The sequence below is a fragment of the Desmodus rotundus genome, chromosome 6 (assembly GCF_022682495.2).
Source record: "Desmodus rotundus isolate HL8 chromosome 6, HLdesRot8A.1, whole genome shotgun sequence".
Lineage (NCBI taxonomy): Eukaryota > Metazoa > Chordata > Mammalia > Chiroptera > Phyllostomidae > Desmodus > Desmodus rotundus.
The window spans coordinates 76,840,552-76,866,956 of NC_071392.1; the positions used below are offsets into that span (position 1 = coordinate 76,840,552).

At 40.3% G+C, this 26,405-nt stretch overlaps 1 long non-coding RNA gene across 21 annotated transcripts in view; it reads right to left on the reverse strand.

Annotated features, from left to right (window-relative positions):
- LOC112299748 (uncharacterized) overlaps positions 1–26,405 on the reverse strand; it is a 198,199-nt gene that overhangs the window by 143,575 nt on the left and 28,219 nt on the right. For 15 of the 21 annotated variants that reach the window (XR_011651337.1, XR_011651333.1, XR_011651326.1 and 12 more), the window contains one exon: positions 1–26,405. This exon is cut by the window's left edge; it is cut by the window's right edge. This is a non-coding gene — a long non-coding RNA (uncharacterized lncRNA). The other 6 variants (XR_011651338.1, XR_011651325.1, XR_011651341.1 and 3 more) reach the window with 4 other exon arrangements.

Here is a 26,405-nt window from a genome sequence, read left to right on the forward strand (position 1 = left end):
GTGGAAATGTACAATGGTGCAGCTGCTGTGGAAAACAATACGGAGGTTCCACAAAATATTAAAAATAGAACTGCTATATGATCCAGCAATTATATTTTGGATATATTCAGTCCAAAAGAATTGAAAGTGGGGTCTCAGAGACATTTGTTCCCCTGTTCATTGCAGCATTATTCTTAGTAGTGAAGAGGTGAAAACAGCCATCTGTGAATGAATGGATAAAGGAAATGTGGTATACACTTAAAATGGAGTATTAATCAGCCTTTAAAAAGAAGGAAATCCTGCTACATTTGACAAGGTTTTAAAGGAGCCTTGAGGGCATTATGCTAAGTGAAATAAGCCAATCACAGAAGGACAGGTACCGCAGGAGTCCCATTTACAGTCAGGCACCCAAAGCAGTCACACTCACAGACACTCAAAGGAGAATGGCGGTTGCCAGGGGCAATGAGGAGTTGCTCTCAGTGTGTATAAAGTTTCAGTCATGCAAGATGGAAGAGTTCTCGAGACCTGCTATCCAACATTGTGCTTACATTAACAATAACGTACTGTACACTCAGGAATTTACAAAGGTGAAAAAAAAAATGCATCGCCATTCTCGTTACGTTCAGGAATACATCTGTACTTGGTAAAAGTGTAAAAACGTATGTGAGAATGATAAACATCAAATTCATGAGAGTTACCTCTTGTGAAAGAAGAGCACACATCATGTTTTAATAACTGCGTAACATTTTAATTCCATAATCTTCCTTATGCTTTCCTCCCATGCCTGCAATATTCTGTAATTTAAAAAAAGTTAAATTTAAAGGAAAGAACTTGCCCCTATGCCATTAATGCTCTACCGTCTTTCTACCACAATAAACAAGAGGAATGAATTCATGTGGACAACAGACTATTGTGGATGTTACCAAATTCTGAAATAGGAACAAATTTTGTGGTGGGAGCAAAAAAAAAAAAAAAAAAAAAAAAAAGAGCTACGGCATTCTTTTCTCTTTTATATTCTTTTTTTAATGTTGCAATCTCAAAAGCATTTACAAGTTGGAAACTCCTTCGTGTACCAGCGACGATCATTCTAAATGGGCTCCTACACAGATAAATTCCTGTATAACTTCTACAGTAACTCTACTTCTCTTTCTCCTGCTTAAGAAATTATCACATTTCAAGGGAGTAAGAGTAAAATTATAGGGAGAACTTTGCTTTTGTCAAGTTTCAAACACAGTGGCACCATAATTTGAATCAAGGCAGTGTAACTGTGAGCAAGGAACAAGCCTCAGAGAAAAATTCTACAAGTAGGATTCAGAGTAAAAGGAGACGCCCAGAATTGTTCTTTCTAAATTCCAACATTTTCCAATTTAAAAAGCTGCTCAAGTATAATCATAATTATGTAAAACACAATATGCGCATGGACAAATGCTACCAAAATAAAGAGCTGTCCTGGATAATTTAAATCAAAAAACACATTGACATGAATCATTCACACAGCTGACATAAAACTATTTCCCTAAATTAGAATAATTCCACAACTGCCAACTTCACTCTGTTTATCTCTATCTTCATTTCCAATTTCAATGTATATTAAAATTACGTCCATGCCCTTAGGGTTGGTCCACAAGAAACAATGTCTTCCCACATTCCCACCCAACCTTCTGAGCAAAACATCACATAAAATATGACAGCAAACATCACAGAAAGCAACTCAGAAGCTGGAACAAAGGGAAAAAGTGCAGGGGGAAGGATGAAAAACTCAAAGATCTCCTAACTTACTAAGTTACGGCAAACAGGTTTGATACAGATTCAAGGCATCAAGCAACAAACAATCTCAATTTTTCTTTAACTGACTGTAACTATTCAGGTCCAGTACTAAGAAACTAAACTTTGTGTTCTATTACTTGTTTGATATAAAATATTTATAGACACAGCTGGAAAGAAGGAGGAAAACGTAATTTAAAAATCAAAATTCTCAAATATAGGCCCAAAAAAAAAAAAAGATTGTTTTATCCTGGAATGAAGTCTGTAATGACCTATGTTTGGCAAAAGCTTTCCTATTTTAAAGGAATTTTAGTCACAATCTCTTCCTTTTCACCACTATATGTTTTGAGTGCTTCTTTCCCCTTGACATTGTCAAAAAGTCTTTTTCTTTAGCATTTTCCCAGCAATCACCTGGATCCTTAACTCTTCAGGCACATTTTAGAGGAGAATTCAGACCTCAAGTTGAGGTTAGTGAATACATAGGAACGCCCTCTTGTGGCACAAAAGAAAACTGCCTGTCCCTGGTACTCAAGCCCAGGAAGTCATTTCTGAGTTTTCCATCAGTGGAGCAGGTACTTAATGTCTTCAAGCAACTGACTTCCTCAAGGTAGCTCAACCAATACATTTAACGTAGCATCTGACCACACATTACAAAAAGGTAAGTCTGAAGCAGGAGGCAGAACCTATTTCTAACTCCGACTGTTTTGATGTAGTTTCAAAGCAACAGTTCAGGTAGTATTTTTTATATACTCATGATCATTAACAAAATAAGAAAGTGAATAGTGGGCAAAACTTTCCATAAGAAAAAGGAGTTATTTCCCCAATTATTTTTCAACGCTCTCAAAAAGTACAAAGATAGGGTATTATTTTGTGTATTACGGATCTGCTGTTACCAAAAGTACTTCCTTCAAAAGGACACGGCAGAAATCATGATTTCCCAAATGATAAGTTGTCTCCTCCATGTAGCCCCCAGTGCATGTCATGCTTATGTCATACCCCGCTCCTCTTTATCCTCGCAGGTATGTCTTATCTTCCCAGTGACTGACAAATACTCGTGCCCCACAGACCTTTGTTGAGTAAAGGATATGTTTTGGGAAGAGGGGAAAGGAGAAAAAGCAGAATTTGGTTAAAGAGCAGGTACCTTATTTGGAAACATGGCTTCATGAATTTCAGTCAAGGAATTAGTTGTTTCTGCAATTTTTTGTATTTGCACAAACTTGGGCAGAATCGTAAGCAAAATGTTCTAGGGTTGTTGATTTTTCATTAAAAAATATTTCTACCTGCAAGACGCTCTCTTTTACCTAAGGAAGTTAAATCCAATCTCCTATTTTCTGCATGAAGACATACAGGAGCAAAGGCATGAAGCCTCTGGACCAGAGATCCCCATTCCTAGTCTGGTGCAGCACACGGCTCGACCCAGCTGGAAAGTGACCCAGAAGCGTTTCTCCCTTTTGGTTGTACTCTGTGCCCCCCACCAGCATGCCCACAAGGATGTCCCGCCCAGATTCCCTGATATCTTCACATATATGGGGTTGGGGACAGGTGAGTGAACACACTAGGTCTAGGAGGATGTGCCTTTCTATACCTGAAAGGGACAAAGGTGTTAGATGTCATCGGTTTCCTCCCTGAAGAACTGAACAGTGAAGACAACCTCCCACCACACATCTGCACTATTTTACATGAATGGAATATTAATGTAAGAAACTAGCATTTCTTTTAATAGGGAGTGTTAAGAGTTATCAAACACAAAACCAATCACTGTAAATCAATGTTCATATGCAAAGGAAATGGAGTTGTTACTGGTCACAAAATTCTGGGACAGACAACCATAAATATTTCCGTTTTACTATTAGTGGGGCTATAAAACTGAAAGCAACAAATGAACAAACAAGACAGACAAACAAACACTCAGAGACAGACAACAGAAGGCTGGTTACCAGAAGGAAAGGGGGAGGGGAGGAAGGTAGTGAAGGGTAAAAGGAGTTAAATACATGGTGACAGGAGGAGGCCTGACTTTGGATGGTAAACAAACAATGCAATGTACAGATGATGTATTACACAATTGTCTACTTGAAACCTGTAAGCTTTTATTAACCAATGTCACCCCGATAAATTTCATTTCCAAAAAACCCAGAGAGCATTTGACATAGAACATTAATTCAATAGGTCTCACAAAGTATTCCAAATCAATATATTACAATGAAATCAGCAATATAGTCTAATTTCTTGAATGGTCATATTAAAGATAACTTGTAATTTCTGTGGCTACACATTTTTAATAGTTTTATTGAGGTACAATGTATATGCCATGAAAGCCAACTGTTTAGGTGAGTTTTAGTAAATGTACACGACTGCACAGCTGTTACCAAGAACACGTCCATCACCCCGACAGCTCCTCTGTGCCAGTTTACAGCCAATCTGCTCCGCTGATCTGATCTACGGTTCTGCCTTTCCTGACACTTCACATAAGTAGTATCGTGTAATATACAGTCCTTTGCTTCTGACTTCTTTCACTCGGTATAATGTTCCTGAGGTTCATCCGTGTTGTCATATACATCGGGAGGACTTCATTCTTTTTCATAACTGAACAATATTCCATTGTGTGGATAACATTTTGTTTTATTCATTCACCATTGATGAATCTGGGTTGCTTCCAGTTTTTATCCACTGTAAATAATGCTGCTGTGAACATGGGTTTTTTTGTTTGTTTGTTTTTGAATGGGTACATTTTTAAGAATAACCTTATTTAAGTGTAATTGTTTCATACCAAATTGCACATATTTAAAATGTACAATGTGACGTATGTATACACCCATGAAACTATCATGCATAACCAAGAAAAGGGATATGTACATCGCCCCCAGTGGTTCATTGTGCCTTTCCCTTTGGAATCCTCCTTCCTCCTCTCCCAAGTCATGCCCAGGCAACCACTAGTCTGCTCTGTCACTATAGATTAGTTTGCATTTTCTACAGTTTCACCTAAATAGTGTGGCGGAGGGGAGGAGGGGCGCCTGGATTTTTCATGCAGCGTAATTACTTTGAGATTCATCCACATTGTGTTGTGTGTGTGTCTGCATATAATCCACTCCTTTTCGTTGCTGAGCAATCGCAGATAAAGCTACTATGAACACTGTACCCAAGTCTCTGTCTGAACACACTCTGTTGTTATTTGTCCTTAGAGCACAGGCGGCAAACACAAGGCCCGAGGGCCGAAGCCGGCCCTCCACCTTGTTTCTAGCCAGGGGCAGCGCAGAGCTCTCACTTAACTGTTAAGGAGTAATTACATTTATACAGTCCTAAATTACACTCGGCCCTTGGAAGGCAACTGTGAGGCTGATGGGGCCCCCGGTGAAAATGAGTTTGACACCCCTACCCGAAACCCTACCCAGCAATGGAATTGCTTAAATGTATGCTAAACTTGTAAAGAAACTGCCGAACTGTTTTCCAACATGACTGCATCGTACTATAGTCCCACCAGCAACATGTGAGGATTCTGGGGTTTCCTCCTCCTTGCCAACAAACAAATGGATTGTAATCTTTAATTTTACTGATTAGAGTGAACGTGAAGCAGTATCGTATCTACAGCTTTAACCTGCATTTCCCTAATGACTAATTACGTACGTTGAAACTCGTTCCATGTGCTGCTTTGCCATTCATGCATCTTTGGTGAAACGTCTATCCAAATCCTGTGCACATTATTCAAATCGGGCTGCTGTCTTATGACTGATTTTTTCTAGATACAAATCCTTTATCGGACACATTTTGTATATGTTTTCCTAGCATGTGGCTTGACTTTTCACTTTCTTAATGGTGGTGTCTTTTGAAAACCAAAACTTTAATTTTGATTAAGTCCAATTTATCACTTTTTTCTCTGATACTTCATGCTTTTTACATCCCATTACTAAATCTTTGTCTAGCCCAATGACACAAAGTCTTCCTGAGATGCTTTTGTCTTCACATTTTGGTCTATGATCCATTTTTAGTGCATGTGTGTGTGCGTGTGCATGTGTGTGTGGTAAGGCAAAAAACCAAAGCACATTTCACTTCACGTGGCTTTCCATTGTGGCAGTGCTGTTTGTCAAAAAGACAGCTCTGTCTCTATCAAATTACATCAGCACGCTGGTTGAAAAGCAACTGACCACTTCTATGTTCTATTTCTGGATATTCTGCTCCACTGACTGAGACGTCCGTCTGTCTGCAAATACCACACTGTTTTTATTACTGCAGCTTCACAGTAGGTTTACAGCAGGAGAGCTCGTAGTTTACATCCTCCAACTCTATCCTTTTTAAAAGTTATGATGACTGTTCTACATTCTCTGCATTTCCATATAGATTTTAAAATATGCTTTCCAATTTCTCAAAATACTCTTCTACAAAAATCCTTTCTGAGATTTTGACAATGGCTTTGATGAATCTATAGATTGATTTGGGGAAAGCTGCCACATAAACAAAATTGAGTCTTCCAACCTATAAACTCAGTATATATTCTCACTCATTTAGTTATACTTTAATTTTCTTCAGAAAAATGATGTACTTTTCAGGGTACAGGACTTACACTTCTCTTGTTCAATTTATTCCCAAGTGCTTTGGTCTTTTTGATACTGTTATGGATGGATATCTATTCTTGTCATTTCTTATCATTGGAATCATACAATCAGCTTTCTGGGATTGTCTTCTTTCACTTAGCATGATGCTTTTAAAGTCCATCCACATTGTAGCATCTTTCAGTACTTCATTCTTTTTTATTGCCAGATAGTACTCATTATGTAATATGCCACATTTTATTCAATTCATCATCAGCTGATAAAGCTCAGGATTCTAAGGGTTGATGGTTCTTTTAGTAATCTGTTTGAACTTAAACTACAGAAACTCTTTCATGAAGTGCAGCCCCTGATGATTTTGCTGAGTTTTCAAAATTCTCATTTCTAGTTTCTGGCCTGGCTCCCTAGACATTATTACCTTTGTGTCTGCCTAGGTCAGTGGTCAGCCAGAGGTCTGACACAGAGGTTGTGCTCCAACACTCTGCTGATGGGAGTTGTTTGTGGGCCAAGGAGCATTCCAAGTTGCACCCAAGCTTTTGAGGGGCCTCCCCTGGCTTTCACTTTTTGTGACTGTCTTGAGCACCCATCTCCTGGACACATACAAAGCTTAGCAGTCACCACAGACGTGTGGAGAGCCGATGACAGTGCTGCTACGGCTCTCTCATCGCCAGGCTCACCCTGTTCAATTTCTGCCTGGTGGCCCCAAACCAGGGCTGAAAACCTGAGATGGCAAAGCTGTAGGTTCTCCCCATCCTTTAGGGACTGAGCATGCCCATTTTAGCCAGCAAAGCTGTGGGGTTTTCACCCACAACCCCAGCCTCCACTATGAAGTCCCTCACTTCTGGCAGAAACTGTAGGATGACAAAACTGCAGTTCTTACCAACTGAGGTGGGGCTGGGGGGACAGAAGAGGCCCCACACAAGAAGGCCACACACTCCCACTCTTCTTACCCAGAGCACCAGCACATGTATCACCCACTTTTCCAGTGCCCAGAAATGATTGTTTTTGTTGATTTTGTCCGGTTTTATACTTGTTTTATTGAGAATCACTCATCTTCACATCATCATTAACGGGAGTGACCTTGGCTACCCATTTTAAATTTCTCAATTTCCCATCACATAGTCCCTTAGGAAAATAAAGTATGACCATAATTCCACTTTAAGTATCAAATATAGAAATGCTCTCAAGCCTGAGATAAAATTTATCATCATAGTTTGAATATTTTCCATTAAGACAGTGGCTCTTCCACATAGTTTCAGCAAACATTAACGTGCCAAAACAGTCAGATGTTCAGTGGTTCTGAGGTTCCTCGGGGATAAACTGACTGATTCTTTGGCTCTTGGCCATGTCTCTCAACCAAAAAACTCTCTGATGGCCCAAATGCAATGGACTTGTGGTGTTAACAGCAAAGCCTGATGTACACAAAAGGCAAATTCTTGAAGATTCTACTAGTATTATTATGTATTGTAATTATCTTCAACCCAATTTTGTTATGTTCCATTTTTCTCCAGTTATTACAAATATTGTCACTAAATCCTTAAGCCTACCTTGCTTTTAACACTATTACTTAATATTTATAGAATGCTTTATAATTGGTGAAGCACTTTCACCTGCTATCCTATTTGATCCTCATAAAGACCTCATGGAACAGGCAGAGCAAATATTATCCTCATTTTGTATCTGTTGGAACTGAAAGACACAGTGATTAAGTGTCCCACACAGTTACTAATCGGATCTAAGACCCAGGTATTCTGGCAATGGCTTGCCTCAGGGCCTTGGGAGTGTCTCTGCCTCAATTTCTTCCCATGCTTTTGGCAACCTCCTTTAAGTTGGGGAAGAGAAATTACCCCAAAACACTAGTTCTCTCAACACTTCCAGAGGAGGTGAACTAGCTTAACATTTGTTTTCTTAAAACTTTTGGTTATCAGGAAGTGAATGCAGACCCTGAGCAAGAAGATATGAAGCCAAATTTCGTAACAATCACAAAAACAACCATTAACACAATCCATGCTCACCTGTATACACACACACACACACACACACTCTCTCTCTCTCTCTCTCTCTCTCTCTCTCTATCTCTCTATCTCTCCAAAAGAAAACTCTGTGAAACCCTCCTAGTGGGAAACACTGATCCTACACACACACACACACACACACACACACACACAGGTGATGGTGTTAAGTGTAACAAATCTTGTGGGTCATTTCAGAAGATCTTAAAATCTTTCTAATGCATGCATGCATGGAGAGAAACATGCAATTTCTCTCAATGAAGACACTAAAACCAAAACTTCCTTGACCCCTCTTGACTCTGCAGTTCCTCCACAGAGAGTCTGCATATCCCCCTCTTTGATTCAATTCCTTTAACTCTCCCTCCAATCTGTTCTGCTCAGGCTCTCCTCTCTCTCACTTGGCTGAAACACTCTCGTCCTCCTCCTAGCTAAACCCAACCCTCAGTTCCAGCTCACACCTTACCTCACCCGCAGGCAGCACTCCACATGGCTGGTCACTCCTGCCTCCCTGAAACGCCCTATTTCCTTGGCGACTAGAATATCCCAGTTCTCACCTCATGGTCCATTCCTCAGATCCACTCAACCTCTGTTGAACCCATCTCATCTCTTGACCTCTAAGTGCTGCAGCCGTCCCTGCCTGTCATCTTTTCTACCTACTCTCACTCCCGTGGTGGTCCCAACTCTTCTGGGGCTTTAAGTGCTAATGGCTTTGACCTCTCTCACTGAACTGGACTCTGCTCCCTGATCTTTCTGCTTAGACGACTGAACAGGCATCTCAAATTTAATGTGTCCCAAACTGAGCTCCTGGTGTTGCCCCAAATCTATGCCTTCCACAATCTTCCCCAATTCAATAGAAGGCAACTCCATTCTTCAGTGGTTCAGGCCAAAAGCTGAGTGGACACTGACACAACTCTTGCCCTCTCATCCCACATGTAATTTCACGACGACGCACTGGAACTGGAACTCCTCCACTTCCCTTGGTTATGGTCTCAGCACCCACTGCCTCTCAACTGGGTCACTGCAGTAGCCTTGAACTGGGTCTCTCTGCTTCACCCTTGCCATCTCCCATCCTCACCCCGGAGCATTCTAATCACAGCAGCGTCAATAGAAAACCCATATCACTTCTCTTCTCGAAGCCCACCAATTCCTTTTCACCTCGCTCAAAGCCGAAATCCTTACCATGACCACTGCTCACGTGATGTGACCACCCATCACTTTCCTCTCCTCTCCCCGTCACTCCACTCCAACACTCACTGAGCCTTCTTCTACCGTTCCGACTAGACAGGCACACGCCCGCCTCAGGTCTTTCCTTTTGCTATGTCCTCTACCTAGACCAGCAGTCCCTAACCTTTTCGGCACCAAGGACTGGTTTTGTGGAAGACAATTTTTCCACACGTGGGGGTTGGGGGAGACAGGAGACGAAGCTCAGGCAGTAATGCGAGTAAAGCTTCGCTTGCTTGCCCACAGCTCACCTCCTGCTGTGTGGCCCAGTTCCTGTTCCTACCAGGCCACAGACCAGCACCAGTATGCAGCCTGGGGGTTGGGGACCCCTGGCCTAGACCACACTTCCCCCAAATATCCACAGGGGTCTTTCTCTCACCTTTTTCAACTCTTCGCTCAAATATCACCTTTTCAGTAAGTGAACTTCTTGCATTTTATGCAGAGAACTTACTACCTTCTACGATATTACATATTTTACTTTTTTACTTATTTTTAGTCTCTCCAATAGAATGTCAACTCCATAAAGGCAGGGAGTTTTGCGTATTTTGTTCACTACTGTATCCCAGTGCCTAGAATAGTGTCGGCCACATGGTAGGTACTGAATTAGTATTTGATGAATCAAAGAATCATATTTTCCAAACAATACAGTTATGTTCATTGATCCATACATAGACCCAGAAGGTTTAAGGCCTACAGAGGGCTGAATAATGGATGACTAAGAATGCTGATTGTATACGATGATACAGACCAGTTCTGTCCATTGGAAATAAAGTGTAAGCCACAAGTAATTTTCAATTTTCTAGCAGTCACATAAAAATGTAAAATTAACTTTAATGTTTTATTTAACCCAATATATCCAAAACATTATCACTGTAACATGTGACTCATACAAAAATTATGACTAAAATATTTCAATCTTCTTTTACATCCTAAGTCTTTGAAATGTGGTGTTCCGTGCACAGCACATCTCAGCTGGGACTAGCTACCTATAACACGTCAATAGGTCCATCTGGCCAGTGACTGCCACACAGGCAGCACAGAAATAGACCACAATTAAATAACCCCATGTGTGAACATCTTGTGTGGTGTTGTTTTTAAACTTGGCATTCCAAAACAGGGTCCTGGTACCACCACCTCATGGTTTCCTAGTTTTGTCAAAACAGTTTCAACAGATATAACAAGAGTAATAATAGCTTCCATTCTGAGAAACAGTTTATTATCAAGATAACTGGTTCAATTTTTTCCAATTTCATTCAGATATTCTGATTAGAAAGAATGAATGCCCTTCTTCCCTCAGAAATAAAGTGAAATTCAGTAAATTCTGTGTTCTTATATACATTAGCAGGAAAAAAGTCATTATTTCCAAATAGAAAGAGCTATTAAAATTAAATTTACACTAAAAAAACAGTATTTATGTCAAGTTAACCAAAATACATTGTGTTAAAGACAGATATAGTCTTATATAGTTGCATTTAAAAAATTCAGAACAGTTGCCTTAGCAATAATTTTGCATTTCATTATATAAAAGTGAAAAAAAAAAGCACCAAGGAAAATGCCTTTAAATTTTTTACATATGCACTTAAATCCTCATTATGCTTAATAGCTCAAGTACTATGCATGGAAATGTTTTCATTAATTTTTTTAAATCATCAAGGGATTAATTTCTTCCAGAATCTCATTATTTATAAATATTCACTTATTATAATTATAATAACTGCCATCATTACTCAACAACAAAATTTAAAGAACCCAATTAAAATACGTACTATTTTAACACTTGAAAGTTACGAAATTTCACTTTTAAAAAACAGGAAAACGAAACGCACAGCAGCAGCTACTTACTCAGCTGTTACAGGGTGCTGTCTATCGTCTCCCATAAACTGGCAGGTTTGGGCTCAGATCAGCCAGGCAGAGAAACTCCAGATGGTGAAATGTCCCAACTCTTCTGACTCTGGAAAGCGTTTATAAAATGCCTGCGTGAGAAAGAAAACTGGAATTACAACCAAGATAGAACTCTCCCAAGTAGACTGTCTAGACAGGGAATAACTTCTGTTTCTTCTTTTCTTTGTCTCTCTCTCTCTTTTTTTTTTTTTTAAATGAGGGCTCAAAACAAGTTAATTCATGGCTCGGGAGATGCGGGTGACCTGATATGCAATACTTGGTATTACAACTGCCCTTCTGTTTTAAGAAGCCTCCTTTGGGGAGCAGCCTAACTCAGCACGATAAAATGTGCATCCTGTACTGCAACTTTTTTGCCAGTCTGACCCTTGGACTGGTGAGAGCCTCTATCTCTAACCATACAATTTATCACACAAACCAAGACACTTTTGAAGGTGAAAAAGGGAACTTTTGAGATTATTTATTAACCAATGAACTGTTATTACATTGCCTTTACTCTAAAAAATAAAAATAATGTACATCACTACATTAAAGCAAAAATTCTAAGATTTTATATTATGTGAACACTTAAAATATAAACAGATTATTCTTAGTACACATTCGTATATTTTAATCTGTTTTATTAGATTCTATCTCTAATTCTATCTCTAAAATACCAATGGTCACTGGTATTTTTTCCACGTAAAAAAAGGTTGATATGGTCTTATTATTTTTAATTTTTCAAAGTTACTATAATTTTTTGCAAAGCTTCTTATCTTTTAATCCTCACCCAAGAATTGTTTACTGATTTTTAGAGAATGAGAAGGGAGAGAGAGAAACATCAATCAGTTTCCTCCCTTACGTGGTCAGCGGGAGATCGAACCCACGACGTTTTTGGTGTACGGGATGACCCTTCAACTCACTGTACCACCTGGCTCCGGCACAAAGTTTCCTTTTTCGTTAAACTGAAATCACTGATATCTTCATCTCACTCGTCTGTATTGACATTATTTTTAACAAGGAAATGCTCTTTTCACAGCTGCTGAGGAACCTGGTAAACTCCGAGCAAATTCTATTAAAAAGAAGGATATCTTCAATTCTTTTTATAGCAAAATGATAAATATTTCAGTCTAAATATTTTCATAGATACTATCTTTTCTCCTAGATCGGTATTATTTTTTCCCCCCACTGTTGCCTGCTCTGAGCCACTGACCACAACACACGACAGGACAGAAGGGCTTTTCCCCAGTGCACATCTAACCATGTCACTTCCCACATCACAACCCTTCAGTGGCTCCCACAGCTCTTAGGGTACAACCCAGAATCTTAGCACAGGCACCAAAGCTCTGCTCTACCGGTCCCCTCCTACTTCTTGGGCCCCAGTGGCCATCCACAAAAGCGCCAGTTCTCCCCTGCTCCAGGGCCGCTGGGTGTTCTGCCCCTCCACCTGGAACTCTCTTCCTCTCGCTCACGGCCACCTGTCATAGCTGAGGCCTTCTAGTGCCACCAGTCTGAATCCCACCATGGTATTCTCTCTCTCAAAGGACTCTGTACTTTTCCTACGAAGCTTCATTAAAATCTGTATATACTTATTTGTGTTTTTAGAAAGCCGGTCCTCATCAGACAACAGCCGCTTCCTGAGAACGTAGGGTCACTCCTATTTAATGCACCCCTTCATCACCACTCTCTACCCAGAACTTAGTCCTTGGCACCTTCTGGACCTTCAACAAATATTTGGTGAATAGGTGAATGAAAGACTGAGCCAAAGAGGGCAAGGAAACAAAGGACAAATCTAATTATTTCAGTCAACTTGTTATCTACGACCAAAACACCTCACAACCCCAAATCCAACTACATCAATTTTCCCTCTACACATGATGAGTGTCATCAGCATATAAACAGACAGACAGAGAGAACACCTTTTTCTGGGCCCCACGCCCCCATGAATAAATGTCCCATTTTTCTTGGCACACTCCAAAGAGCTGTCTCCCATTCTCACTCGAACCCACCATTCCAATCAGGCTTTTGTCCCCACGGCTCTCCTGAAACTACTCTTATTAAAGCCACCAATGACTTCTACCTCAAACTATCCAACAGCCAGGTACTGAGACTGACACTTTAAATGAATTATCTCATCCATTTAAACCATTCACCACAATCACCCTGTGAGGCAGGTACCACCATTGTTGTCTCTGAGAAAGTATAACTAAATTCGTTCAAGGCCACTTGGGTAAAAGAGCATCAGAGAGCTCTGGCTGGGTGGCTCTGTTGGTTGGAGTGTCATCCCATACATCAAAAGGCTGCAGGTTCGATCCCTGGTCAGGGCACACAGGGAGGCAACTGATGGATGTTTCCTTCTCACATCCATGTTTCTTTCTCTTTCTCCCTGCCCCCCTCCCCCTCCACCCCTCTCTAAAATTAACGAATATATCCTCGGATGAGGATTTTAAAATGTTAATTATTTCTCCATAAAACTGGAAAAACAACCTTAAAGAAAGTATCAGAGACTATTTTTACTAAATCTCACAGTTTTCATCTGACACAGACCCATCAGCAGTATTCGACAGAGTTGATTACTCCCTTTTTCCTTTAAACACTCTCTGCTTGGTGTCCAGGATCCTACCTCTCCCAACTCTCCTACTTCCCTGGTCATTTCTTCTTAGCTTCCTCCTCATTATGCCAACCTCTTACTGCTAGAGTGACCCAGGATCTCATTTCTCAAACTTCTTTTCATCTGTACTCCTTCCCTGGAGACCATCTCAGTGGGTCTTATGATAACAGCCTGAACCTCTTCCCTGAACTCAAAGCTCCTACTTTCAGCTGCCTCTTTGTCATCGTCCCTTACGTGTTTAATAGACATTTCACACTTCACAATCCCTGTCCAAACTCCCCTCAAAGGTGTTTCCCCTCCAAGACTGATGCTTCTCCAGGATTCCCCATCTCAGTAAATGATAATTCAATCCTCCAAGTCATCCCTGACGTTTCTCTTTTCCTCTCACCCTATACCTAAGCCATCAGCAAATCCTGTTAGCTCTGCCTTGAAAATATGTCTGAATTCTAACTTCTCCCTACTCCACCACTACTGCCACGTGAGCCTCCACCATCTCCATCCGGATTACCGAAGAGCCTCCCAGCTGATTCTTCCCTTGCCTCACTGCACACCGCTTTCAAAACAAAAGGCCAGAGTCATACTGATAGAACAAAATGACAACGTGGCCCTCCTCTGCTCAAGACCCACCGATTACTTCCCTCTCATTCAGAGTAAAAGGCATCGTAAAGGCCTTCTACAAGGTCCACATCTGGCCCTAGGTAACGGTAACATCTCCTGCTTCATCAACTTCCATTCTCTCCCTTGCTCATCCCACCCCTGCCCCACTGCTCTCTGATGCTCCTCCAGGATGTAAACACACTCTGCAGGCCTGAGGCTTCGCACTTACTCATCCCTCTCTGGAGAAGGCACGTCTTCACAGACACCTGCACGGCGCTCCTTCACCGACTCACTGGCTGGTCGGTCAGGAGCCTGAGGCCACTCTGTTTTGTGTAACACCGTGTCACTACCATTACACTTTCTACTCTACGTTCCCTGACTTCTGTTTATGTTCATTCATTCATTCGTAACACCCTCCACTCGGTCCCTCCACACCTTTTTCTCTCTTCTCTCTATAGAATTTAAGCTTCGTAAAGGAAGAAATTTTTGTTTTGTTCAATACTATATTCCTTCAGCGGCAAGAAAATGCCTGGCACATAACAGATCTCCAACACGTCGTGTATTAAATGAATAAAATGAATGGTTGAGAATTCATCTTAGCCTACTATGGGTAGACAATTTAACTACATCTCCAGACCCTACGGTTCTTATCAGCATGCTCTCGAAGAGTATGGGCCCTGCAGTCAGAATCCAATTTTGCACAGTAACTTGAACACAAAGTCTTCCTATGACTCTGTCATTCATAATCATATTTCCCACTGCTATTTTATTGATAGTTTCCCTGTATTACATGAATGTTACTAACTTTAAGAGTTAAATAGAATATTATAAAATATGACATCTGGGTCTCAACTGTCCATTCCAATTCCTCAAATTACACTCAGTCACGCGATCGCTCCCTCCTTTGGGGAGGTATATGGTTATTTACTAACGCTTCGCCTGCGAGCGCTGTCTTCACAGAGTCCCTCTGCAGCTCTCAGTATTACATGATTGGCCACACTACCCGTAGGGAGCCCTTGTAGCCATGCGGAGGCTTAAACTGGGTGGTAGGAATAACAGTGACTGAGAGACTGGCTGTGGCTGCTGTCTTTTTACAAGGTTCTTCTTTAAACTTCTCAGGTATACCTATAATTGCCTTAACTCTCCCACAGGCATTTCTCAGCCTGTAGTCAAATGACTTCACGGTCCTTTCCACGAGTAAGACTGTCCTCTGAGAATGGCACAACTCACCAGCTGCAACAGCCTGCACACACGTCCGTCTCCAGTCCGTAGACTCCAGGGCTCCACCTGGTTCCTAGTGGATTCCACACAGGAATTATTTTATCAGTGCAACATCTTTATGTGCTGAACTACGGTCCACAGATAAAACTGGAGAAAGCTGGATTTTGGTATAGTTATTTGACTCTTGAACACTGTTAAATCTTGCCTCATTTCACCAAGCAATTCCAAACCATTTGCATTTTTCCTGAGTCATTATCAACCTATAACTTACTGAATAAAAACTACGCTTTCAACACATGCTATTAGTGCTCTTAAATGTCAACATAAAACACTGCTAAAATCAGGACAAATACCAACGTGCCCGAAGCACAGGACCTAGCGTGAAAGTTTAGAACTGTACGCATGGCCACCATCCGTACCCTGAGAGGATGATGGTATATCAACATTAATCAAGTGCCCACGTACGTGCCAGGTATTCTGTCCATGCCGTCACACGTAATCCCGTAACAGCCTCGAGTGCTAGACAGTCAGCACCAGACTTCTACACACCCCGCAGCACCTCCCCAAACCCCAGCAGTGCATTTTTTCACATGCAGGTGTGGTTCAATCTTAAGAAGCAGAGACTGGTCCGTTTTTACGAGAATAAGCAGCCAATAACTAATGCCTGTAACACAACTGTTGTATCTGGTAAAATGGAAAGATCAATCTTAAACCTATAGGACAGGCTGAAGTGTTTTAAACTTTCTCAGTTAACTCAGCCTAGCAGGCTCAAAGGATGCAAACATTCTTCAAAGAAACTGCACTATGACGACCACACTGAAGCTTTCTAGTTCAGATTTTCTAAAGATGGACAGTTTGTTGTATTTTTCCCTCAAATAACTCAGGCAAAAGTTGTTTCTTCCATGTCACGTAAGTGGTGAAGTCTTACATTACTTTTTGTTATGAAAACACATTAATGAGCATAAGCTCCTTGAAAAAAAAAGAGATTTCATTGTTGTCCTTTACTCCAATGTGAACTAGACTTCTGAAGGGGCAAAAATAGAAGCCCAGCCCTTTAAATCCCATGAAAAACGTTGTTTGCTTCCTTTGAAGCTTAAAAGCTTCACATTAGTCATCAAAACAAAACTATCTCCAACTGCAGGGGTTTGTCAGAGGACTGGAGATGAACAGAGTAAAATCAGCACCCATATCAAAAACACACTGACAAAACCTAGTATTCTAGAGAAAAAAACAATCCAACGGTCCTATTGGTGACCGTGATTTTCTAAGCTCCCTTCCTACATATGGTTTCAAACCAGAAGAGAAGCTGGATTCCTGCTCCCGAGCTGCTCTGCGCCCCGGCCACGGCCACGCGTCAGCCAGCACACACACCTCCCGAGCACTGCGTTCCGGACTCCTTCGCCTCTGCCTCTGGAGACCTGATCCACGGGAACAGTGCTCTTGGGCCTTTTACGTAACTGTGGTTGAAGATATTTTTCCACCAGGTTCTTTAAACAAAGATTCACGTGACAAATTTGTGCTCGAGTTTAGTTCCAGGAAATGTTTGGTTTCTGCAGATGTTTATATGCTTCCGGTTGTCAGTACATGAAAACGATATAACTCTGTTTCTGTTTCTCACTTGAGCATGCAGAAAAGGTAAAATCAAATACATGACTAAATCTACCCTGAAAACTGGTACATGGGAACACTTAAACTTTCAACTTCTTTGAGATGAAGTTGGTTTTATTTTTTGATAAAGTTGCTTTATCTTTTGGCCTAAAATGTGTTAAGTTGCTTTAAGTGTTTTCAGAGCCAAGAAAAGCTGCAAAAGTAAATGACACATATAATGTTGGCCTGCTTATAAGTTCCAGAATAAAATGGGCAAAGAAAAGCGCTGTGGTGTTTGTACACTGGAAAGGTATAAATGTCCAGAATTAAATTCTCTGCCACCCCCAAAATACAAAGGTTTCCACAAAGAAACAAAACAGTACCCTCCCCGATTTACTCACATCTGGTTCACCAATTCAAAACACTCAGATATCTTGGTTGGAGTTCCCTACCAGTACTGAAGCGCCTGAAAATTTTATCAACTATGTGTTGTAAGAGAGTTCTTCAAATGTTATTTTGAAAACTAAAAACATTTTAGAAAACTGAATTAAACTGATTTTATGACAGGTGTACACTGTAAGTCACTTCACTTGGAAAGCAGTCCCAATTCCATGTGTGGGTGTTGCCATCATTATCAGCCAAGAACTGTTTTTAGCTCCTTCACCCCTCCTCAGCACTGACATTCAGCAGTAAGTGGCTCCCAGTAAGTGACTTGAGTAGTAAGTCACGAAAGTATCCATCAAAATCTTGAAGGTATTTACTTATTACTGTATTTATACTCTGTCTCCTTTCACAAAGCATTTGAAACAGCCTATAAAAATTCAAACATTACAGTAAAACTGTATTTTATAAATATAAAAGTATAGACAAGCAAAACAGCATGCAATCATATAGGCCAGGAGGTTTCTTAAATCTAGCCATAAATTTGGCCCCACGCTATCTGGTCAATAAAACAAAAAGAGAAAAACAATCAATTACGAAATTCACACTGGCCATGATAGACTGATAAATCTCGGGAGAAAGACAATTTGTTCTGGTATGCAAATCTGAGAAACATACCTCTAACAGATTATGTAAAAAATGTACTGGGGTCTTCAATACTGTCCCTGAGCAATATATTACTTGGTTCAGCAGGTTCTTATAGTGTGTAACATATACAGTAAAAATACAAAGCTCCTGATAATCTGGATGAATAAAAGTGTCCAAGGAAACTTTCTGCAATAATGAAAATGTTCTATATCTGTACTTTCCAATATGGCAGCCGCTGGCCCCATGTGGCTACTGAAATGACACTAGTGCAACCAAGAAACTGAATTTTTTATTATATTTAAGTTTAATTTCAACAGCCTTACTGGAAGAGCAGTTATATACCCACTGGACCACACAGGTCTAAAACCTTAGTTGTCAAACTCTTTTTAGTAGCTAATATATTTTTGGGTTGGCAAACACATATGGACTCTAACAAAAAAATAAAAATGGTAAATTGTACATATTTATTTTTGTAAGTCTGAATTTATAAAATTAATTTATAGTCAATGAGTTTTCCAATAAATAAAAACTAGAAATGGAAGGCTGTAATAAACCTAGACTAGCCCCAGTAAACACTTCATTTCTGTGCTGCGATCAAATTCACAGTGCGATGCCCACATGGGACTCTAACTGCACATTCTGAGCTGTCCAGTTACCACAGGCCACACACAGCAGCCATCTACTCAGAACACCTAAGAAGGAAACAAGGCATGCCAGTAGGGAAGTTTAAGTTTCAAGTGTTTCTCTTCATGGGAAGAATTGTCCCAGGAGTCCACATGGCCATCCAAGAGCTACTCTCTGATATGCAGATGACAGCTCAGGTGCAAGGAGACGGGAATCACAGAGTGGGTCACGCTGGCTCAGAAGCCCTATGTCCCCAAAAGAAATCAATACCTCGCTGGTTCAAGCCACAGCTTCCGGGGTCCCTGCCAAGTTTATACCACCTCTGAAATGTGCTCCTAGGGAAGCTCAAAGTTATTGCTTCTAATCAAGAACTTAGGGTTCTTGTGTAGTTCTTTCCAGTGCTGATACATTTACCAAATAAATACCACTTTTACCACAAGCAATGTTGCTTATAACATGGTTGACTTTCCACTTTTAGCAGGATTCAGAGGAAGTGAGTACAAAGTTCATCGAAGGTCAGATTTGTCCGTAGAGAATGAGAAATAGTTTTAATTCTTTAACCATCACACGTGGGTTTTTTTTTTTAATTTATTGATTTGAGAGAGAGGAAGGGGAAGAGGGATGGAGGAAGGAGGCATACTGATTTGTTGTTCCACACATCTACACATCCACTGGCTGATTCTTGTACGTGCCCTGACCAGGGATTGAACCTGCAACCTTGGCTTACCGGGATGACGCTCCGACCTAGCGAGCTACCTGGCCTAGGCTGCTGTTCGTGATTTTAAAAGTATTCCTAGCATATCGAGAATAGAAAAGAATTTCCTTTACAAAAACCTGAAACAAAGTCATACTTAATTATTAAGTAATAAAAGTATCTCCTTTAAAAACCAGGAAATGAGGCCAAGGTGACTACAACCATTACTTCTATTCAATAAAGTAGAGGTCCTAGTCAATTTAATAAATGAAATTAGATATACAAATTTTATTGAAGTAACAAAACTTTTTATTTTCCAGTGATAACTGTTTATATGGAGAATTATGAAGGAAAGCTATTAAAACTAATAAAACATTAATTCATCAATGTTGTTGGATATATACAAAGAATAATATAATACCTAAAAGCCAAAAAAAATCCCACTACTTTGTAATTTCAATAGAAAAAGCTACCACTTAAAATGGCAACTTAAGCAACAAAACAAAACAAAAACTCCTGAGCTCAGGGACAGAGAAAAGAGACTGGTGGGTGCCTGAAGCAGGGGAGAGGGCGGGTGGGCAAAATGGGTGAAGGGGGTCCGATGGGAATGTCACATACAGCGTGCTGACCATGGTTAACAATACTGTGTTACCTAATTTAAACTGCTAGGGGAGTGGATCGTAAAAGTTCTCATCACAAGGAAAAAAAGTCCAACTGTGTATGGTGAGAAACGTTAACTAGACTTACTATGGTCGCTTCATTACCTTGTACATCTGAAATTAATATAATGCTGTATGTCAATTATATCTCAATTAAAAAAACACCAAAACCAAATCTGAATGAAAATCCATCAACGTATTTGTAAACTTTTTCTTAGTTCTCATTTTCTACTTATATGTCATTTTATTTTATGTATTTTTGCTGTAGAACTGCCTCAAATCCTCGTTGAAAAAATGTAAGCCATTAATTAATAATAAAAAAATTATTTTTAAAAAGATCCCACCAAATTCACGTAAGTAAACACCAAACCGAAGACTCCGCTGGCAGGAACTAAGCACTGAGACTTGAGGCTCCACCACTGCCTGGCACCGGGAAGACTGGGGGGTGGAGGGGGGGTGGGTAGACACCTGCCATACAGGGTAAGCTGTCAGGGTTCTCTCACCTCCTCCGTGGCCACAAACACAAACAAACAAAAGCACGACAAAACAACCTCGCAAATCCTGAAGGAATTATGATAGAAATAGTGGATCAGAATCTCAGGGTGTAAAGTATATTTTTGGTTAAAAAAATTCCCCCTCATAGTTCTGATACTCTCCCCACTCCCCCCATTGCACCAACAAAGCCCCCAATCCCTGCCCCATCTGAAATCACTCGGAGTTGGTCTGAAGATTGTGGGTTATTGTTAAGCTGATTAACATTGAAATCACTCGGTTAGATTTATTCTTTAAAATTGTTGAATATCCAACAAATAGTTTATTGAGCACCTACTGTGTATCATTGTCGGAAGTGAATATTCTTATATCTCTGCACAGCAACAGCTTTTTGGGCACATTTATGAAGACCTGGGTTACAGGATGAGCCTTAAAACCTCAAAGAGGACTGAACAGAAAGTAAGCTGTCTCTCTTCAGAAGGATGAACCAGGGCCACTGGGATATTCCAGGGGTTATAAATTAGGAGTTGCTTGACTTAGGTTATTGCTGTAAGTAATAATCTGTCCCTGCCCCAGAAACCTTGTGTTGACTTTCAGGAGAATATGAATACATAAAAGTATTAAAAACGTATGCTAGTTCCTAAGGACAGAACTGTAAACAAGAGAAAGTGCCTGCTCTCACAGAGCTTGCTGTCAACGATGGCACTGAAAAGTAAATCACCACCACCCGGTGGGGCAAGTCCACGACAGGAGATGTCCAGGGACCTGGGAGAGGTCGGGGAATCTAAACCAAGACTTGATGATGAGGAGTTAGCCAGATGCCTTTGTTGAAAACAAGAGAAAATCCCAAACCAACCAAGCTTCATTTTCTTCACATAACGCCAAGAAACGCCAAGGAAGGATGGCTCAGTCAGGCCAGACAAGGCCCAAGTTCCTCCTGTTTTTCTACTCTCCCCTCCTCAGTGTGGCGATGGTGCTTGGGCAGGGTCCCTTCGTGCCTGCGTGGTGGCTGCCACTGAGCCCGAAGTGGGCAACACTCCCAGGTTAACTCAGGGAGGATAGCCGTCTTCCTGTCCTACAGGCCAGAACTGGGTCACATGCTCACGCTCAAACCATCAAATGGCAAGAATGGAATCTTTGTGACGTCAGAGGCTGGGGCCTCAGCCCACCTTCCCCAAAGTCTATGGACATGCAGAGAGGAGTGGATTCTCGAATAAAACTGAGTTTCTGCTAGAAAAGCGGAGAGCGCTGAAAGGTTGCAGGGAAAGCTGTGTGCTATTGTCATTAGGTGGTATTTCCCTTTACATAGTATTATATTTGGCACTGAAGAGAAATATAAAGAAAAGACCACCACCTCACTCTTAAGCATATGCAAATTTATATTTTTTTAATTTTAATTGAGGAAAACTGAAAGTAAATGAAACTAATACAGTACGAACTAAGTCCCACAAAGGCTGGGAGATCATGCAGTAATTGAGGAAGGTCTGGTCTTAAATAACCAGAGGCTGTTCCGAAAGAAGGGGATTATGAAATGACCAAGAGGCTGGTTTACGTTTAAAGGCACAAAGGTAAAATTTTAGGGATGAACAGATATGTTTATTCAGCTGTAAGAGAGACTCTGGAGAACACTGAGGAAACGGATGGGCAAACACAACGCCCACGGCTCTCTGTCCTGCTGCATAAAGGCACTGATAAGTATTTGATGGATGGACGGACGGACGGACGGATGGATGGATGGATGGGTGAATGAATGGGCTTGGATCTGAACACTATTTGACTGGAAACTACCAAAAGTTTCTAATCAGAGGACATGTGTGACCAAAACTATTTCTGATGAACAACTCTTATTTTTAACAAGAATGGACTGGAAAAAAAATAAGACAGAAAGTGTCATCCATTGGGAAGCTTCTAAAATCAGCCAGGCATAGGCAATCAGAGCCTCAATCCAGGGGTTCAAGAACTAAAAATCAACATTACAATTTAAAAAAGTGGTGGTTATACATACTTGTTTCATTTACAATGTCACAAGCATATAAAAAAGTGTTGCGTATTTTAGATTCATTTACTACTACATTATGGAAAATAGGAGAGCTAATCTTTAATTTAGTTTAAGTGATCCTGAATATTAAGCAGTTTTTACAGCACTTCAGTGGGCTTTCTGCCCTAGGTTTCCTTTTCAACTCCAACAGGAAAGGTGCGAGACTAAACCTGAGTCCACCAGAATCGTGGTCTCTGTGGCCTCCTAGTGCTAGCTGTCTAGAATGACAGCTTCGGTAGCAAATTATTAAAATTGTGCAGGCGTGCCTCATTTTATCCCGCTGCTTTGCTTTACTGCACTTCGCAGATACTGAGTTTTCTACAAATTTATGAGGGTAAAACCCTCCACCAACAAAAAAGTTACAGCTTGATAAATTTAGGCTCAGATGATGGTTAGTATCTTTCAGCAATAAAAAGTTTTAAATTAACGTATGGTATATTGTTTTGGGTTGTTGTTTTTTTAGACAATGCTATTGCATACTTAAGCTATTGCATACTGAATAGACTACAGTATAGTACCAACGTAATTTTATATGCACTGGGGACCAAAAGTTCATGTGACTTACTGTATTGCAGTATTCGCTTTCTTCAGTGGTCTGGAACCAGACCTGCTGTATCTCCAAGGCCTAACTATACAAGACTTATTCTGTCCTCTACTCTTTCTTCTACATTTACATGAAGTTATAATGACATCCACCAAAATAACATCTCACACACCACAAGCAAACTAAGGCTATGATGGAGGTAAGCAAAAAATCTACAAAGCTAAGAATCATTAGACCATTCACGCTTGTATCTCCAGCATTATTATTTTCTATAGCAATCTGTGAGAAACAAATGCTAGGGATCTTTCTGTTTTATTTTTGTTTGTTTCAAACAAGATTTGACTTATTGTTTGCTCATATCTTACATGCCATTTAGTCTTTATTTCACCCCTGGCAACTTTATTTATCCACTCTGCTTCTCCATGACTATTCACCACAAAAGATAAGTGCTTCTACCTGTCAAAAGACTCAAGTTACTCTTCCTAATCGAAGAATCTCCAATCTTCTGTCTGGACTGGGGGTATTCCTACCTCATTATGTGTACTTGGCAGAGCTCCTGCTGACCAGCAGTGTTAGTCCACACAAATGGGGCTCCACTTCCAGCCAGACCCTGAATCCCCCAGCCTCTCTGGGAGGCAGCAGAGATGCTCTAGGCAACCCAAGAAAAGACCATCAGGTCAGAGAGGAGGGCTGAGTAAGGGCTGGCAATGGGGTCCATTAACGACACGGTCAGCACAAAACATCCAGGTGTCTGTTCCAGGGAACCATAAAGTTTTAGGAATACAAGCAGCCTACATCTTTATGTCATCTGCACCCTTCAAGTCTATAAATGATGAAACTGGTTCAAAATCACATATTCTAACTACCTGGAAAATAGCTTAAGATGAGTAAGTGATAAATACATAAAATCTAAGCAAACAAACAAACGCCCTCTCTCCAAAAAGACAACACAAACCAGGGAAAACAAACAAACAAAATGTGTTAGAAAACACAAGTAACCATGCTGTGAATAATGTTTTATAGTTATACTAATACAAACAATGATTATTCAAAATTTAATCATAATGAGAATGGAGTAGGGTCCTTCACCTAGGATAAGGGTGTGTAAGAAAGATAAATCCTCTTCATCTATCATGAGATGTCAAAGGTAATGCCTAAGGCTGTAAAATAAAAAATTGGAAAGAACAAGCAGCTAGAGATTTGGAGGTAAGAAAGAACCAGGTCTCCGAGATGAATCCCCAAGAGCAGGGACTGGGGGAGGAGTGCGAGGGGGGAGGGGTGAGAGCTGGGAGATTGCTGAGTTTTGCAACAAGCCTTGTACAACTCCTAGACTCTTGAAATTCCCTGCATTATATAACTGAGATTAAAATGGTTAAGTAACCAATCAGAGAATAAAGCCTAGAGTTTCTAACTGTATAATCCCTTTTAAAAAGAAAATGTAAGGAAAACACTGATATTTTTGATATTTTATCTACAATTTAATTTTCTATTGTTCTTGTTGTGGCTCTTCATGGAAGCAAAAAAAAAAGTCAAATTTTCACCAACTGGATTGGGAACATATGAATCCATACTAGGTGCTGGGAAAACAGGAGTAAGACCTTCCTACAAAAGGTCACTGTGCTAGAGAACCAGGTAAACACATAAATAACCAAAAAGCAATGAGATCACACACTCTTAACACTAGCCATTCTGTGGGCCTTGGCCTCCTCATTTCTAGCGTGCCCCGTCAGGTTTTTGTGAGTATTTCATGATTCACATAAAGTTCTTGGAACACTGCTTGCCAGAACACAAGCAGAGTAAGGCCGAAGACAAACCCTTGCCTGCCGGATTTTAAAGCCCACACTCATTCCACCACATCACACTTGCGAAATAATCCTGTTCTTTTTGTAAACAAAACACTTACTTTCCTCCTGGACCCAAATGGTATCAAATAAATGAACAAGTAGTGACCCATTATGTATGAAAATGAAGTAGAACAGAAACTAAGGGTAAAAAAATAAAACATTTCCCAGCGTTTTTCTATTCTAGTTCTCTTTATTTGTTTATAAATATTTGATTTACTTAAAAATAGTCCCTTATGTCTTATGAGTTAGGCATGATTAAAAGTAAAGTTCTTGATTTATCAAGAAGTAAAATGTGGTAGTGAACTATTTTCAATAACCAGAAAATAAATTAAATTACCACTAGATGGCACTGTACTAGCTAACTTTTTTCCAAAAAAATTTTTTAGCACAGATCCAACTCAGCAAATTAAAAGAATGTTTCCGTGCAACAGAAGGAGGTAGGCTTATATTACTCCTGTTTTAAGCTATTTCATGGCTTTGAAAATAAAGACATGGTTTAATGGGAAAGAAAACAATTGTATAATCAGGTTAAATTTTATTTTTTAAGTATTCTGATATCTTAAATATCCTGATATCTTCTAAGAATAAATAATTCTGAATGTCTCTCTTATTTATAATACAATAAGTAAGTACAGGAACACAAGGAGGTTTGAATTGTAGTAACTTGGGCAAGGGGGAACTACATTTCCCAGAATTCCCTCCCACAAAGGGTTCTAGGTCAGAGTTGGCCAAAAGAGGAATGTACTTGAGACTTCAAAGGAGGAACTACATCAGCAGCTGTTGCTCTCCGAAGCCATTATTTGCTTCTTGGTTAGAGGTGGTGACAGACGCTGACACTGCTGGGTTCCAGCTTATCCTCACACTCTTTTGGTCCGTGTTCAGCTCTTTTCCCCCAATCCTGGTCCTACTGACCAAGAAACGCCCAAGGCCCATCACCAGACCTTTGACAGGAGACGCAGAGGTGGCATTCGAGAAGTATTTAATTACTGATTAATGTATATTTAGTAAGCTATAACAACAGTAAGTGACCTAAGCTCCTCTTCACAGAGCAGCTTTAATGTATTAAAAAT